Source organism: Metopolophium dirhodum, chromosome 1 (assembly GCF_019925205.1).
Source record: "Metopolophium dirhodum isolate CAU chromosome 1, ASM1992520v1, whole genome shotgun sequence".
NCBI lineage: Eukaryota > Metazoa > Arthropoda > Insecta > Hemiptera > Aphididae > Metopolophium > Metopolophium dirhodum.
This window is the reverse complement of record NC_083560.1, coordinates 25,103,810-25,117,869: the sequence shown is the minus strand read 5'-3', so window position 1 is coordinate 25,117,869 and position 14,060 is coordinate 25,103,810. Positions and strand designations below refer to the sequence as shown.

The 14,060-nt window shown below is 27.0% G+C and overlaps 1 pseudogene; it reads right to left on the bottom strand.

Annotated features, from left to right (window-relative positions):
• Nucleotides 1-5,450: 5,450 nt before the first annotated feature.
• LOC132934650 (uncharacterized) lies at nt 5,451-14,039 on the bottom strand (annotated as a pseudogene).
• Nucleotides 14,040-14,060: the final 21 nt, after the last annotated feature.

Here is a 14,060-nt window from a genome sequence, read left to right as displayed (position 1 = left end):
ACTTAGTTAATTTTTTTTATCCATGAATTTTTAACTTAACGAAGTTATGAAAAAAACATTAGTTAACTTTTAACTTAACTTAACTTACTTTTTCTTGTATTAACTTAACTTAACGAGTTAAAAAAAATCGTTAACTTGCCCAGCCTTGTATATTTGTATATTATAATAACAAAATATTATGCCACGATAGATAAAAAATTATCAGACAATTAATAATAATTATAGCCATTGCCCTACTAGATGTCTAGATATTCATTTATGTCGCCGTCGCTGCAACGTGCTGCGATAAGATTTTATGTTAAAATAGTTAGATAATAATAAGAAAGCCTCACCCATCTCTAATATTAGCTACGAGTTAAAACTATATAGACAGTTTAGGCGTCAGAAATCCGTACACGATGTCACGATCGTCAAAACAATATTACACACGTTTACTGCAGCAGCAGTATGGTAAATTCATAATATAATTTATTTAAATGTTATTTTTGTCTACACTATTAAACCAAAATGTGATATAATTATACGAATGGAAAGATTATGAGGTACTCTTGAATACATTTGATTAGTTCATTCGAAAAAATATAAGTTTATTAGCAGTTACTTTACGTTAAACCAAAAACGGATAAACATTGCCGTGTATTATATATGGCCGCCGCCTCGGCGGACGAATCCGTGAAGTCACGCGCAATGTCATAAGTCACAGTAACTAGCGAACGAATAGTCACAAACGAATTTTAGTTGTATCATTATCTTAGTTAGACTCTATTCTATTTATTAGAATAAAAAAATAATTATTGATTTTTTGAGTTGGATGGTCCTTTAAACATAAACAAGCACAAAAATACGAGTCTCTATGGATCGCTTACAAACATACGGGCCTCGCTCGAGGACTACACTGTCCTACTACTGTGGTGCTTACGTCCTTAAATATTATTTTACAAAATGCTGCCTCAGCTCATTTGCTTTGTGGGCTTATTATTACAAATATTAAAATTTCTATAATTATTATTATTTAATTAGTTGGCACCTACAACAATTTCATTAGTACACACTATTATAACTGTATAATATGAATATGATAATAATTTGAATAACAAATAAATAATATGTACTTATACATTTTATATTTTATTTATTTTTATAATAAATCAACTAAAAAAATTACCATTTTACTTAATTTTGTAAAAATGACAATCACTAGGTATTTATGAGCTACATCTATATAAGCTTGTAGAGTTTGTGTGTTTGAACGTGCTAATCTCAGGAACTACTGGTTTGAATTGAAAAATTATGTTTTTGTTGGATAGTCCATTCATCGAGGATGACTATATGTCTATATAACATCACGCTACGATCAATTAATAGAAATGCTCAAACAGGGATTTTGAGATTAACGATAGAAATATTTGTTTATAAATGGTTACTATTGGTTATAGAAGAAATAATTAATAGAAATAGTATTTATTTATTATTGTTGCTATTGGTTAATCGGGCTAATCAGGTACAAGCACGGATCAAATCTAATTTTTGAACATTTCCTACCAGCGTAGCACTTACTGCAGTGAGTTACACCAAAAAGGAGTTGAACAATCACAATTTTTTTGTCATTTTTTATGGGCCTCAAAGTGCGCAGCGTCAGCTAGTTATTTTATAATTTTAATACATTTTTTTGTCACCGATCAATTAGAGTTATCTAGGTTTTGCTATATAAATATAGTAGGTACTCGTGTGGATCGACGACAGCATATTCATTTGATGTTCCATTAAAGATATATATATAAAAAAAAAATTGTTAACGGTGCTAGACTTGTTTGATTAAAATATTAAAACACTATGACACAGATAAATTTCTTCCTTATGCGTTGTGGAATTTTGTAATTCTACTATAAATACAGAGGTAGTATAGTTGAATCCCGCGCTTAACAAAGTTTTTGCTATGTTAGAAGACGGAGACAACACATGGTCGTTTTAAAGTCTTAGATGCTTATAAAAATAAACATGCCTACATACATGTATCTTTAATATTTTTGAACTGTTAATATAATAAATTGTATACATTTTCAAGATTTTCAACCTAACGAAGAAATCTATTGACAATTATTTCAAATGTCTATAATATTAAAAACAAGTCAAAATATTTTGAAAATTGTATCATATACGGAAAATGATAAATAAACATTTGATGAAAATGTCAATCCTATGGTTATTCATATTTGAATTACAACAAAAAAAGAAAATCTTTCGATGAGAATTCGTTAATATTTACGGCTGAAAATCCAATGTTGAATAAATTTAAACTTCAAACGTTTATAAAAAATTAATTTGACTTTTCGGTGTTATTTTTTTTTTTTTTTTAAGGTAGAAAAACTTTTGAGCATAGCTCAGATTACATAGCATTTGCTAATTGTATCATAATGCAGATAAAATATCAGTGATCTATAAATTTTTTTTATTCACTAGAAACTCCAAATATAAAATATTTTACTGCTATTTGTTGCATATTTTAAGTATTTTAGATTTGTGTTATTTTTCAAGTTTTGTTTTTTCTAATATGCATAGTAAAATTATTTGTGTAGACTGAAAAATAGAAGAAACAATTTGTTATTAAGTGAATTAATAAGAAAAATACTTACATTTACATTTCATACTATTATATATTTTTATGTAGCCCGGTGTATTGCCATTTGTCAAGAGTATTCTGTCATACATATTTCAGCATCAGTCAGTTCTCCATACAAATAATTATTTAATAAATATAAGTTTTTTTAAATTGTTAACAGAAGACCATTTTCTTCTATACTTTTTTTTATGTTTTTTATGGAATATTATAGCACATATTTCAGTTATTCTTAGAGCTATAAAACCTGAGCCCTGCTTATGAGAAATCTTGTATTCATTTTTCAAAATGTAGATAGGTTAGGTTTAGGTTTGTTAGGTATATTTTTTTACGAATTTCTAACACAAAATAGTTTGAAAATGTTCGTCATTTTGACAAATTTCATACTTTTAAAAACATCTATAAAAATATATTGTGATATTTTAATATTGTTGTGTACAGTACTGTTATCGAGGGCATCGAGCAGCAATAGATTGCAAGGCAGTAGCTGGCAGAGCCAAGAGAGTTAACAGAGTTACAGTAGAAAATTACTACAAAAACAATTTGGTAGTGTTCAAATTGCCGATCAGGTATTATGAAAAAAACAATAATAATTATTGATACAATAGATTAAAATATTGTATTGTTTTGATTTAGCAAGAGGGCAGCTAGAGAGGCGCATAGTCTTCCCACCACAACCGCCACTGCCTAATAAGTAATGACTCTGAATTTATCAAACATCACATATACAGCAGTGTTATCAACTAACGACAATTTTGGCTATCAAGATGGAAAACAGGAAGATACATTGATGCGCAGTGATAGTGACAGTAGTAACCACTACAGTCTACAGTAGTAGACACCTAGTACATCTAGTTTATTGTTTGTTGTCGAACCAGTGGTGAGTCAATAAGCGACTATAAACAGTGAAGCGCATAAAAGTAGGACTTCTTCAGTTAATTATGATTATGAAACATCTAGACGGACACCCAACCACATAAATGTGTAAAATGTTTAACTTTTATGGCTAAGGATTTAAAATTTAAAACAAGGCTCCACGTAAATAGGTTATAAATAAATTACTTTATTCACAATAATATCATCAAATATACTTGGTAAAATCATAGGCTGACTGACCGTTTTCGCTCAGAATCGTTTTTCTTATACAATGATATTATATCATTGAATTCAAATTTAACACCATCCATTACAGTGACCCACTTGTAACCTACTGTACAGCAGAGCGACATCCACTTATCCACCTTTTTAATAATTAATATTGTCAATAATAATATCATATTAAACGGGTAAATATTTTGATACGAGCTTAATTAAGTCAAGTCTACTAATTTGATTATTTTTGTACTTTGTCATATTTTGCTCTCTTAATATATTCTCCTTTTCTATAGTGTTTTGATTTTTTGGATAGATCTCTACTTCTTATTGAATATATGTATTAGATTGGGTTTCTTTGAAGGCATCAATAAAAATATAAATATTTGGATGTGATGTGATGTATAAAATAAACTATTCAGCTTCGCGTGAAATGATTCACAACTATTTGTTGTACGATTAGATGTTGTCGAAAATTCAGCCCAAATATTAGGCGGGAATGTGGAATCTGATGTATGTTTTTAAAATATAATCGGTGAATAATTTTATATTTTCATTTGCAGGAAGCTTTGGCATAATATCTTCAATGAAACAATTGTAAACATCTTTCGGACTTAAAAATGGTAAACCAAAAAATATTTTTAAAAAATAGCTTTCCTCCGATTTTTGTTTTTTATAATTTGTACTTAAGCCAAGGCATTGAATTTTTTTCCACCAATTTTGTCCAAGGTCAAAACGACAGCCTTTAATATTAATTGCTGGCCAAACTTGTTGTGCGGCATTATGTATAGATTTTTCAAAGTCAATAAAAATATATTTTAGTGAAAATAATCTAATTATTAATACGCGACATTGGTGTGTTTATATGATCGCAATACCTAATGGTGCACGACTGTACGTACATAGGTAATTTTGAAAACTTATCTAATAATATACGAGGGACTCAGTTTACCGCTTTAACTTTTATACAACTTTAACTCAATTCACCGCTTTTGAAAAACAGTAATTTAGTTTGGGACTCAATTTACCTACGCCCGTATTGTCAAGAGTATTCCGTCATACGTATTTCAGCATCAGTCAGTTTATTCTTTGTTGTCGAACCAGTGGTGAGCTAATCAGCAACTATAAACAGTGAAGCGCATAACAGTAAGACTTCTTCAGTTAATTATGATTATGAACCACCTAGATGGACACCCGACCATCATGACTATAGTATTTAATTGATTATGTTATTTTTATTTAGAATACAAACACAATGTTATATAACAAAAAACAAGTTATTTCAAAATATTAAAGTGAAGTTTATTAAAGAAATGTAATTAAGATGTATAAATAAGTATAATATAATATTATTACAAACTACCAAATATTATTATTTGTTTACAACTCTTAAACTAGGTTGCTTAAAATATATTTTTAAATTTGCTTTATGTTGAATAGTGTTTTCTCATAGTAAAAATACTGAAAAATGTGCATTTTCCAATTGTTTTTATTTTATTTAAGTTAAATAAAAAATACTAATTGATTCAGGTATCATAATCTTATAAAATACAAAATTTTAAAATATAATAAAATATTTTGCAATATATTTTGGAATCTATAATTCAACGGTAAAAGTTATGATATAGATGTTAGTATGTAAAAATCTAATTATATACTTTGACAACTTATGCATATTCAGATATAAATGCACAAATTTCAAAAATATTAACAGTATTTTAAATCAGAATTGTGAGTATAATATTACTATAAAATATTAACTTAAATATTTAGGATATAATAAATTTAAAATAATGAACAAAAATAATTAATTACTAACAAATAAATTTAATATTTTTTTTTTTTTATTACTATGTATTAAGATTTTAGTACTTTAGAACTGTACACTAAAGGAATTTAATTTAACTTAATACAATTATTGATTAAGCTAAGATTATTACAACTATGACAAGGATTCATGCATATTTTATACCTCTGAATTTGTCTTAATAAAAATATTAGAATGGACATGCATACAACCTTCATAGTTCATGAATATTTATTTATTTATTTAATACTAATAAATATTTACTTAAATATCAAGTATGTAAGAATTATATTAGATACTAATAAATACATTTTTTTCAAATTTAATTTTACCTCTTAAAATTATTGATTAAGCTAAGATTAATTAAACTATGACAAAGATTCATGCACATATTATGCCTTTTACATATATTATAAACTTATTTTATTTTTAAAAAATGTAATGAACACATACCTTCACTTCATGAATACTAATGAATTCATTTAATACCAATAAATTTTTTTTTTTTTTGATTTAAATTTTTTTATTACTATGTATTTAATTTTAGTACCTTACAACTGTACGCAAATATAATTTAATGATATCGCATACAGTAATTGATTAAAACTATGACATTGATTAATTCAAGGATATTGAACTAGTGTTAAAAAGTATTAGTGATCAGAACAGAAGAATACTTTTCTGTATCATAAGCTAAGCTACACATTTAGTAAATAATAAACAAAATTTAAGGACTACTATATATATAAGACATAATATATAATTTTTCATATATTACGACAAATTTGAGTTTTACTACTTTTACTACTGGACGTAAACATATTGTAATGTTACCTCCTACAATTATTTATTAAGCTTAGATAATTGAAACTATGACAATGATTCAGGCATATTTATATGACCTTGAATTTGTTTTAAAAATAATCCGAATATTAGCTCATTATCATCATGAAATAATTATTAGTATTAAATATTTAATTTGCAAAAGTTATAAATAATAAACAAATAAGAATAACTTGAAAGCTAAATCATAATTGTTTTTTAACTGCCTATAATGTTTGCAAATGTAGTTTAAAGTAACAAATATTATTAATTAAGCTAAGATTATTTAAACTATGGTTAAGATTTGAGCATATCTATATGACTCTAATCATGTTGTAAAATTAATTGTAGCGTACACATGAAAAAATACTCTTCAAAATAGTTAAAATGTCTTTTACACCTTTGAAATAAAAGACAAATATTACAAACTTCTACATTTTTTTAAGAATAATACGCTTTATAATTTATTATTTTTATATTACTACAATTTTAATTTTAGTACTATACTACTGTATGGAAATGTAGTTTAATGTAATGTTACGTCCCCCTATTATTGATGAATCCTAGATTATTAAAACTATAACAAGATTCAGGCATAAATGCACAATAATACATTTCTGGATTCGTTACTTAAAAGGAATTCAATTATTTCTACTCATAACCATGATATAATTATTAATATTAAATTTTAACTAAAAATAAATCAATTATTACTTTTAAAAACTGAGAAACAAAAATTAATAATCTATCCACTGTTATAACATATATTTTTATACATTTATTAGTTAAGTATTTTTTTTTTTTTTTTTATTATAGTTGACTTAATTTTGATTTAGCAAAAACTATAAAACCATGATAACAATATAAACATATTTAGATGTCTGTTAATTGCCTTTAACACGATTACGATTGGAAATTGAATATTAGTATTACTTAGGTAAGTACATGGTTGAAATATATTATAAGATCTCGAATATAAAACAATTAACTTTTATGTAAGTAGAAAGGAATAACTGTTTGGCAATTTATTTTAATATTATGTTAATTTGATTTAAATTTTACCATCAGTTGTATAATTTAAGTAATTCATTAAATAGAATTGTTTATTGTATTCCAAAATCTATCAAATTTTTTTAATGCTGTTTGTATTCTCCTTATGTTAATAATTTATAAAAAAAAAAAATAATGGTTTAATTTCTAATATTTTAATAAATAATACAGTCTCCTATTTTATGCCACTTAATTGTTATAAAAAAAAAACCTGGATGGAAAAATAATTTTTAAATTATAAAACTAGAGCTTATAAAATTGATTACTTACTTTTAAATAAGTTGTATAAATCTTAATCTTTGTTATGTTTATCCCCCCACTCATTGTTAGTATTATCATTATAGATTGCAGCTAACATTGATTCTATGTCCTAGTTTTCCGTTTTGTTTTCTACATTTGTATTGTCTTCATTAACTTCTTTCTCAACAACACTGTCTGGAGTTACTTGATGAGCTTCTTCCTGTTCAGGCACAACTGTATCTTCTTCATTCTCTTCTTCTTGTGCAGGCTCAGGTTTTTTTTCGATGTTACTTCTTTTACAGTCATATCTTCCTGAGAGTTTTCAGTTTCTTCTCCTTTGCCTACATTTTCAGTTCCTTCTTCTTGTTCAACATTAGCAGATCCTTCAATGGGGACATTGTCATTCAATATCATATCTGTGTTGACACTGCCTTTGTTCTCCTGTTGATTTTCGTCTATGTCCATAAGAGACTCTGCTTGCTGATTATTTTCTTGAGTCTTGGATGGTTCCGGTTTCATAACTTTGGTTGTAACCAGACAAGAATCTTCCGTTTCTATTTCCTAAAAATAAAGTAAAATAATCAGCACATGAAGATTTGTTAAAATATTTAATTTTTCATTTACTCCATTTAAGGTTGATTGAGATGGCTGATAATGGTCTTTCTGAATGTGATCAAGGTAATTAATTCGACTATCAAAGGATTTAAAACATACTTGACATCTATAAAGCCGTTTCTTCTGTTGCGGTACCTAAATTAAATTAAATTTATATAAATTAAGAGATCAAATTAAAATTGTGTCTCATATTATTAACTGCATTTTAAACAATAGTAAATGAGTTACATAAAATTAATATTGAAAGAAATTCTTTTTCAATTAAATGGATGTCAGGGCATTTTTTTTCTCCCTCACTCACATGCAAAATAGCAAATTTTACGTTTACAGTTATGATCATTATCATTTTAATTTCTAAAATTAGAGTGAAAATACCACATAAAAATTTGAAGGTAAGATTATTATTTAGGGAACCTCTTAGGCTTTTTATAAAATTTTATTTTTAAAGCAAGTTATGAATATTTAAGTTGTACAATTTACAAAGCTCGTTTTAAAATTAAAATATAATAAAAAGCCTATGAGATGGCATAGATAGTAATCTTGCCTTCAAATATAGGTCATTTTGCTCTAATTTTAAAAATTAATATGATTATGATCATTATTTTGCAGATACAATTTGTGATATTGAGGGTGGGTCAGGGAGAAAAAAAATATGCTGGCACTTTCTTAAAAGTCAATAAATAAAAACAGTAGTATAATATATATTTTTAAATTATGATCTTATCCAGGATCTTATGGAACAAAATAGGATATTTATAATTAAAATCTGTCTTAGTAACACAGTAACATGGTTCAATGATGCAAAATACAATTTAGTGTAGTTAACATAATATATTATAATTGAAAATTGTTAAGTGAAAAAGTAGTAATGAAAGTGCCAACTAAATTAAAATATGTACAGCAAAAATATTAATTGGTCTTATACTAAATTAATATAGTAATGGGTTTTTTTTTTTTTTTTTATTCTTACCGGAGTTAATGCTTTAGCCACTGGATTAATAATAGGTTTTTCAGGCTCCTTTTTGTTCATATTTTTGCGCATGAGGAATCTAAAATTAAAGCATTAATAATAATTTTTAAAATAATATTGAATAATGTACATACAGAACATTACCAAGCTCTTTCGATTGGAATGTACAAAAGTCACACTTGTACATTATAATTTTGTTAGCGCTTTCTTGTTGTTGGTGGTGGTGGTAGTTGTTATTGTTGTTATTGTTGTTGTTCTGGCTGCTGATGTGAATTTAACAATTTTAATGGAGTTTGGACGGGAGTAACTACGGCAGCAGTAGTTACAGTAGGAAACAGTAGTTGTTCCCCTGCCTTTAAGTGTTCTATTACAATCTAAGAAAAAGTACAAAGTAATATTTTTATATAACTACCTAATATTATTGTATTGTATCTTGTTTCTAATTAGGTTATATACTTACCCGAACACTGACTGGAAGATCTTGGTTTTAATTTCTTCTACTTTATTTTCCAAGCTGTCTATATAATCAAACATTGAGGTACAACTCTTGCATATGCAATCATCAGGGGTCACATCAATTGGTAATTCATTTTCCATAAGCTCATTAATTTTACTCATGTATGTTGCATTACTATGTGGTGTAATTTTAGAACACACCCGTGTACCTTCACCGTGCAATTTTGCCTTACAAAAACAACAGACACCCATCATATCTAGGAAAAAAATAATGTCATTTTCTAAGTTACAAATGATAATTAACTAAGCAATTATAATTAATAGAATATTAAGAATATTATTAAAAATATAATATACATTAAACATTTTACTTTATAATACTATAATAGTTATTTACTGTAAATGTAATACTATCAAAATCAATCATTATAGTAAAGTACAAACCAAAATGATATAGTTTAGCAAAATCAATTAGATACTTACTTTAGTATAAGAAAGCTTGTGTTACAAATAGAAAATTGTAATCTAAATATGATCAAAATATTAACCCAAGATAGTATCTACCAAAAATATTCACAAGAATACACAAACGCAGTGTTCCTGACCGTCTATTGAACCGTACAGTTCACCGGTATCAAACAATAATCTCACCAATCACCACTTACAATGATAAGTTAAAAAATAACTTATAATAATTGAGATATCATAAAATTATTAGATTGGATATAAATTAGTTTATAAATGTCACAGTTAGCTTGACAGTCTTTTAAACTGTATTTTAATGGGAATGCACTTTGAGCATTTCTAATACAGACCTCTCATCCTATACAGTTAATTCTATACTTTTATAGAAGATACAAATATTTTTAACTACGATACTTAATATTTATGAAACTTAAGATGACGTCGTACTCTCATGTGTTGTGTCCATTTTACACACCTAAGACAGCAAATTTTCGTTCACTAATTTCAAAAGTGTGCTATTAGTTTTGATATTAGAGTGAATAGACATATTATTAAATGTTTAGGTAGGAACAAACATTATCTGTGTTGGATCGCTCTCGTTAGGTTTTTACGATATTTTAATTTTTAAGCAGATGTGTCATTTGTTGTTTCTGTCTCACAAATGCTGAACATAGCAAATTATACACTATATTCGTTGAGCTCCATTTGTTTAAAAATTAGAGTGAATTTAATTGGCCTATTAAAAAATTTAAAGATAATATTATTACCTAGTCAATCTCTTCGGCTTTTTATTATATTTTAATTTTAAGCGAGATATGAGTTATTTAAGATGCACAAACAATTTACAATTTTAAAATACTCATAACTCGCTTTAAAATTAAAATACTCATAACTCGCTTTAAAATTAAAATACTATAAAAACCTCATATGTATGTACGATAGAGATAACATATGTGGGTACAATGTCCTCTTAATCAAACAAAATTACCAGGAAGCGTGCATTCTAGAATAAAAATTTAGTAGTGATAAATTATTGAAAATTGTCACATGCCTTAGAATTTTGAGAAATTCCAGTTCAAATTTAGATGGAAAAAAATAACTAGGTGTAATATGCAAATCGTGAAAATATGAGGAAAAAAAGTACACAATTACCTACATAGCTTATTTTATAAGTATTAGTTTATGTAAATTTACATAATAAATAATAATATTAACACGTGAGGAGGGAAGTAATCAAGTGATGAAACACTTCAGAAGAATTGGTCTATTAAATCAATTAGTCGAGTAGGTCACCGCTTTTTGTGTCTGCGTGGTGAGTTGACAGGAAAAGTATGTGATGATAGCTGGTAGGCTAAAAAGTAAGAGAATGGTGTGGGATTCTGGAGTGTAACATATTATAATTGATTATGGTTGGTTAAAGTTAGTTGGTTCAATATTTCTATTTTAAAGGCTTTGTGTACATTTGTTTATGATGTACCAGGGGACTCGATGCTAAATAAGTTATAAATATAAAATGTATGACAACATTTAGGAGGCTAGGATATTTGAAAATAAAATTCAAATTCAATTAAGTATTTTAATTATTTTGAATTTTGATTTCAAGTTTTAAAAGAGGTTTTAAATAGGTAATTGATAATAAGTAATTTAATTATTACCTGCTATACCACAAGTAGAATATATATTACACCAAGGGTCGGCAACCCACGGCCCCCATGTGGCCCTCATTATAAATAGTATGGCCTGGAAACAGCTGATTAAAACGTTATTTAAATGTAGATACCTTGATAAATTAATTAACCCAATAAACTCTACATATTATGTATCATTTAAATAATTTTAAACCATTATCAACATAACATAATAACTAACCAGTTATAGGTATTCTATAATGTTGATAAAAATATGGGTAGTTCAATATAATTTATAACTACATAAATACCCAAGATAGTTTATTAACCTCAATGCTTACGTTAAATCAACTTAGTATGTTATATGATTTAGGTTGAATTACAGTTGAAGTTCTTAAAAAAAAAAAACTATTGGCGATTGAAAGTGATACGCTGTTACAGGCATGCCGTGTATCATTTATATGTTATTTTTTCAGTGGCTCGTTACAGATCCATCCACACTGGTCTAAAAATTGCGTTTAATTATATTTTTAAATAAACCACCTGATACTACCTCCCCGTAATAAACAAAAGTTTGAAATTCTCTTGCAAAGACTGTACCTATGTAGTACTATGTATGGATTTAAATAATGGACATAAAGTTATAAACAAATTGTCTGTCGGCTGTGTAACGTCTAAAATGATTTTAAACAATCTTTTTTTACGTTGCTTTACTGTGAAACTGTCAGCGTTGTAACCAATTAATTATATTCTTATAATGCATTTGATTATTCTAATATATTTTATTATAGTGAACCATTACGTCAACAAACACATATAAATAATTTAATTATTTTGTTGGATTATATCATTTATAAAAGTACCTACAGTTATAAATTTTAATACAAACATTTAATTTAAAATTATAAGACATTGATTATCAAATTACTATATGTTAGCTTTTAAAAAAGGTACGAATAATTTTTAAAATTTTATAAGAAAAAAAAGTAACTTATTTTTAACTAAATTAAGTTAGGTACTTTTATATTCTACTTAATTAACTTGTAACTTTTAGAAGTGAAAGAAAAAAATAAAGGTAACTTCTAACTTCAAACTTGTAAAATAGTTAATTTGCCTAGCCTTGGATATTATACATATAATTATAAAATATTAAACCTAACATAATTAAATTATTTAAAACTAGATATGAACTTGTATGACCATTTACCCATTTTAATATTATATATTATATAACATAATATACGATATCTAAAACACATAAATTTGTTTCGGTAATAAATGTGTATTTGTATCTAATATTAAAAAATTTTTAATTTTATTTCAGTATAAAATATGTTGAATGTATAAACAGATGTATAAACCTTGTTCTAGATTTATCGATTATTTATTTTTTGCGTTATTTCCACCATTGTACATTAATTAGGTACTTCCTTTTTATGAGTAGTGTCATAGTGATTAGTTATTACAAAATACATTGTAACTAGTTTCAACACAAGAGACGAGCCCATAAATCACAACTATTTATAATTGATTAATTTGTTTTATTTATTATGTAGGTAGGTACCTGCCTATATAGTTTAATTTTAGTTCATATACACTGTCGCTTAAATTCTAAATAATAAACAGCGTTGAGCGTAGTCGAGGGATGTGATCGATTTTATTTGTCGGAGAGAGCGCGGAGAGCGAGTGACCACGCCATGTGTATAATATGAAAAAACTAATAACTATACATACTTGTACAAATTACTTTTCCGTCAGTTTTATAATCGATGATGTTTCAGTATTGGTAGCGAGTGCAGTCTTATCGGTTGGCCCAAAGGATGTTCACCAATTGAACTGGTTATTTCGTTTGGAAGCGGTCGGACACAGTCGTCAGTCGTGTTTACGACGAGTCTAAGAAACGTTCGTCGGAAAAACTACACGGAAGTCCTGAGACCGACTACACGTCACAGCAATTATAGCGACACTACAATGTGGCTACTCGAACCTCAAAATATATTAAACGCGACGAAATCACACACGAGGCCAGCGCTACCGAGTGTATTCAATTCGCGCAAGATGTAAACAGCACAGAAAAACGTAAAAAAATATATCGTTATTCGAGATGATTGAGTAAAAATGTACCACTCGGTAATAACTATAATATAACCTATTACAACAATATTACAACGTTTGTCGTGTCGAATATCGATAAACAGGCTCGATAACGTACTGCGCATAAAATAATTGTGGAAAATATTATATTATACGATCACAACGATTTAACCGCGAACGAACGAAAAGCGACAACAAAACACG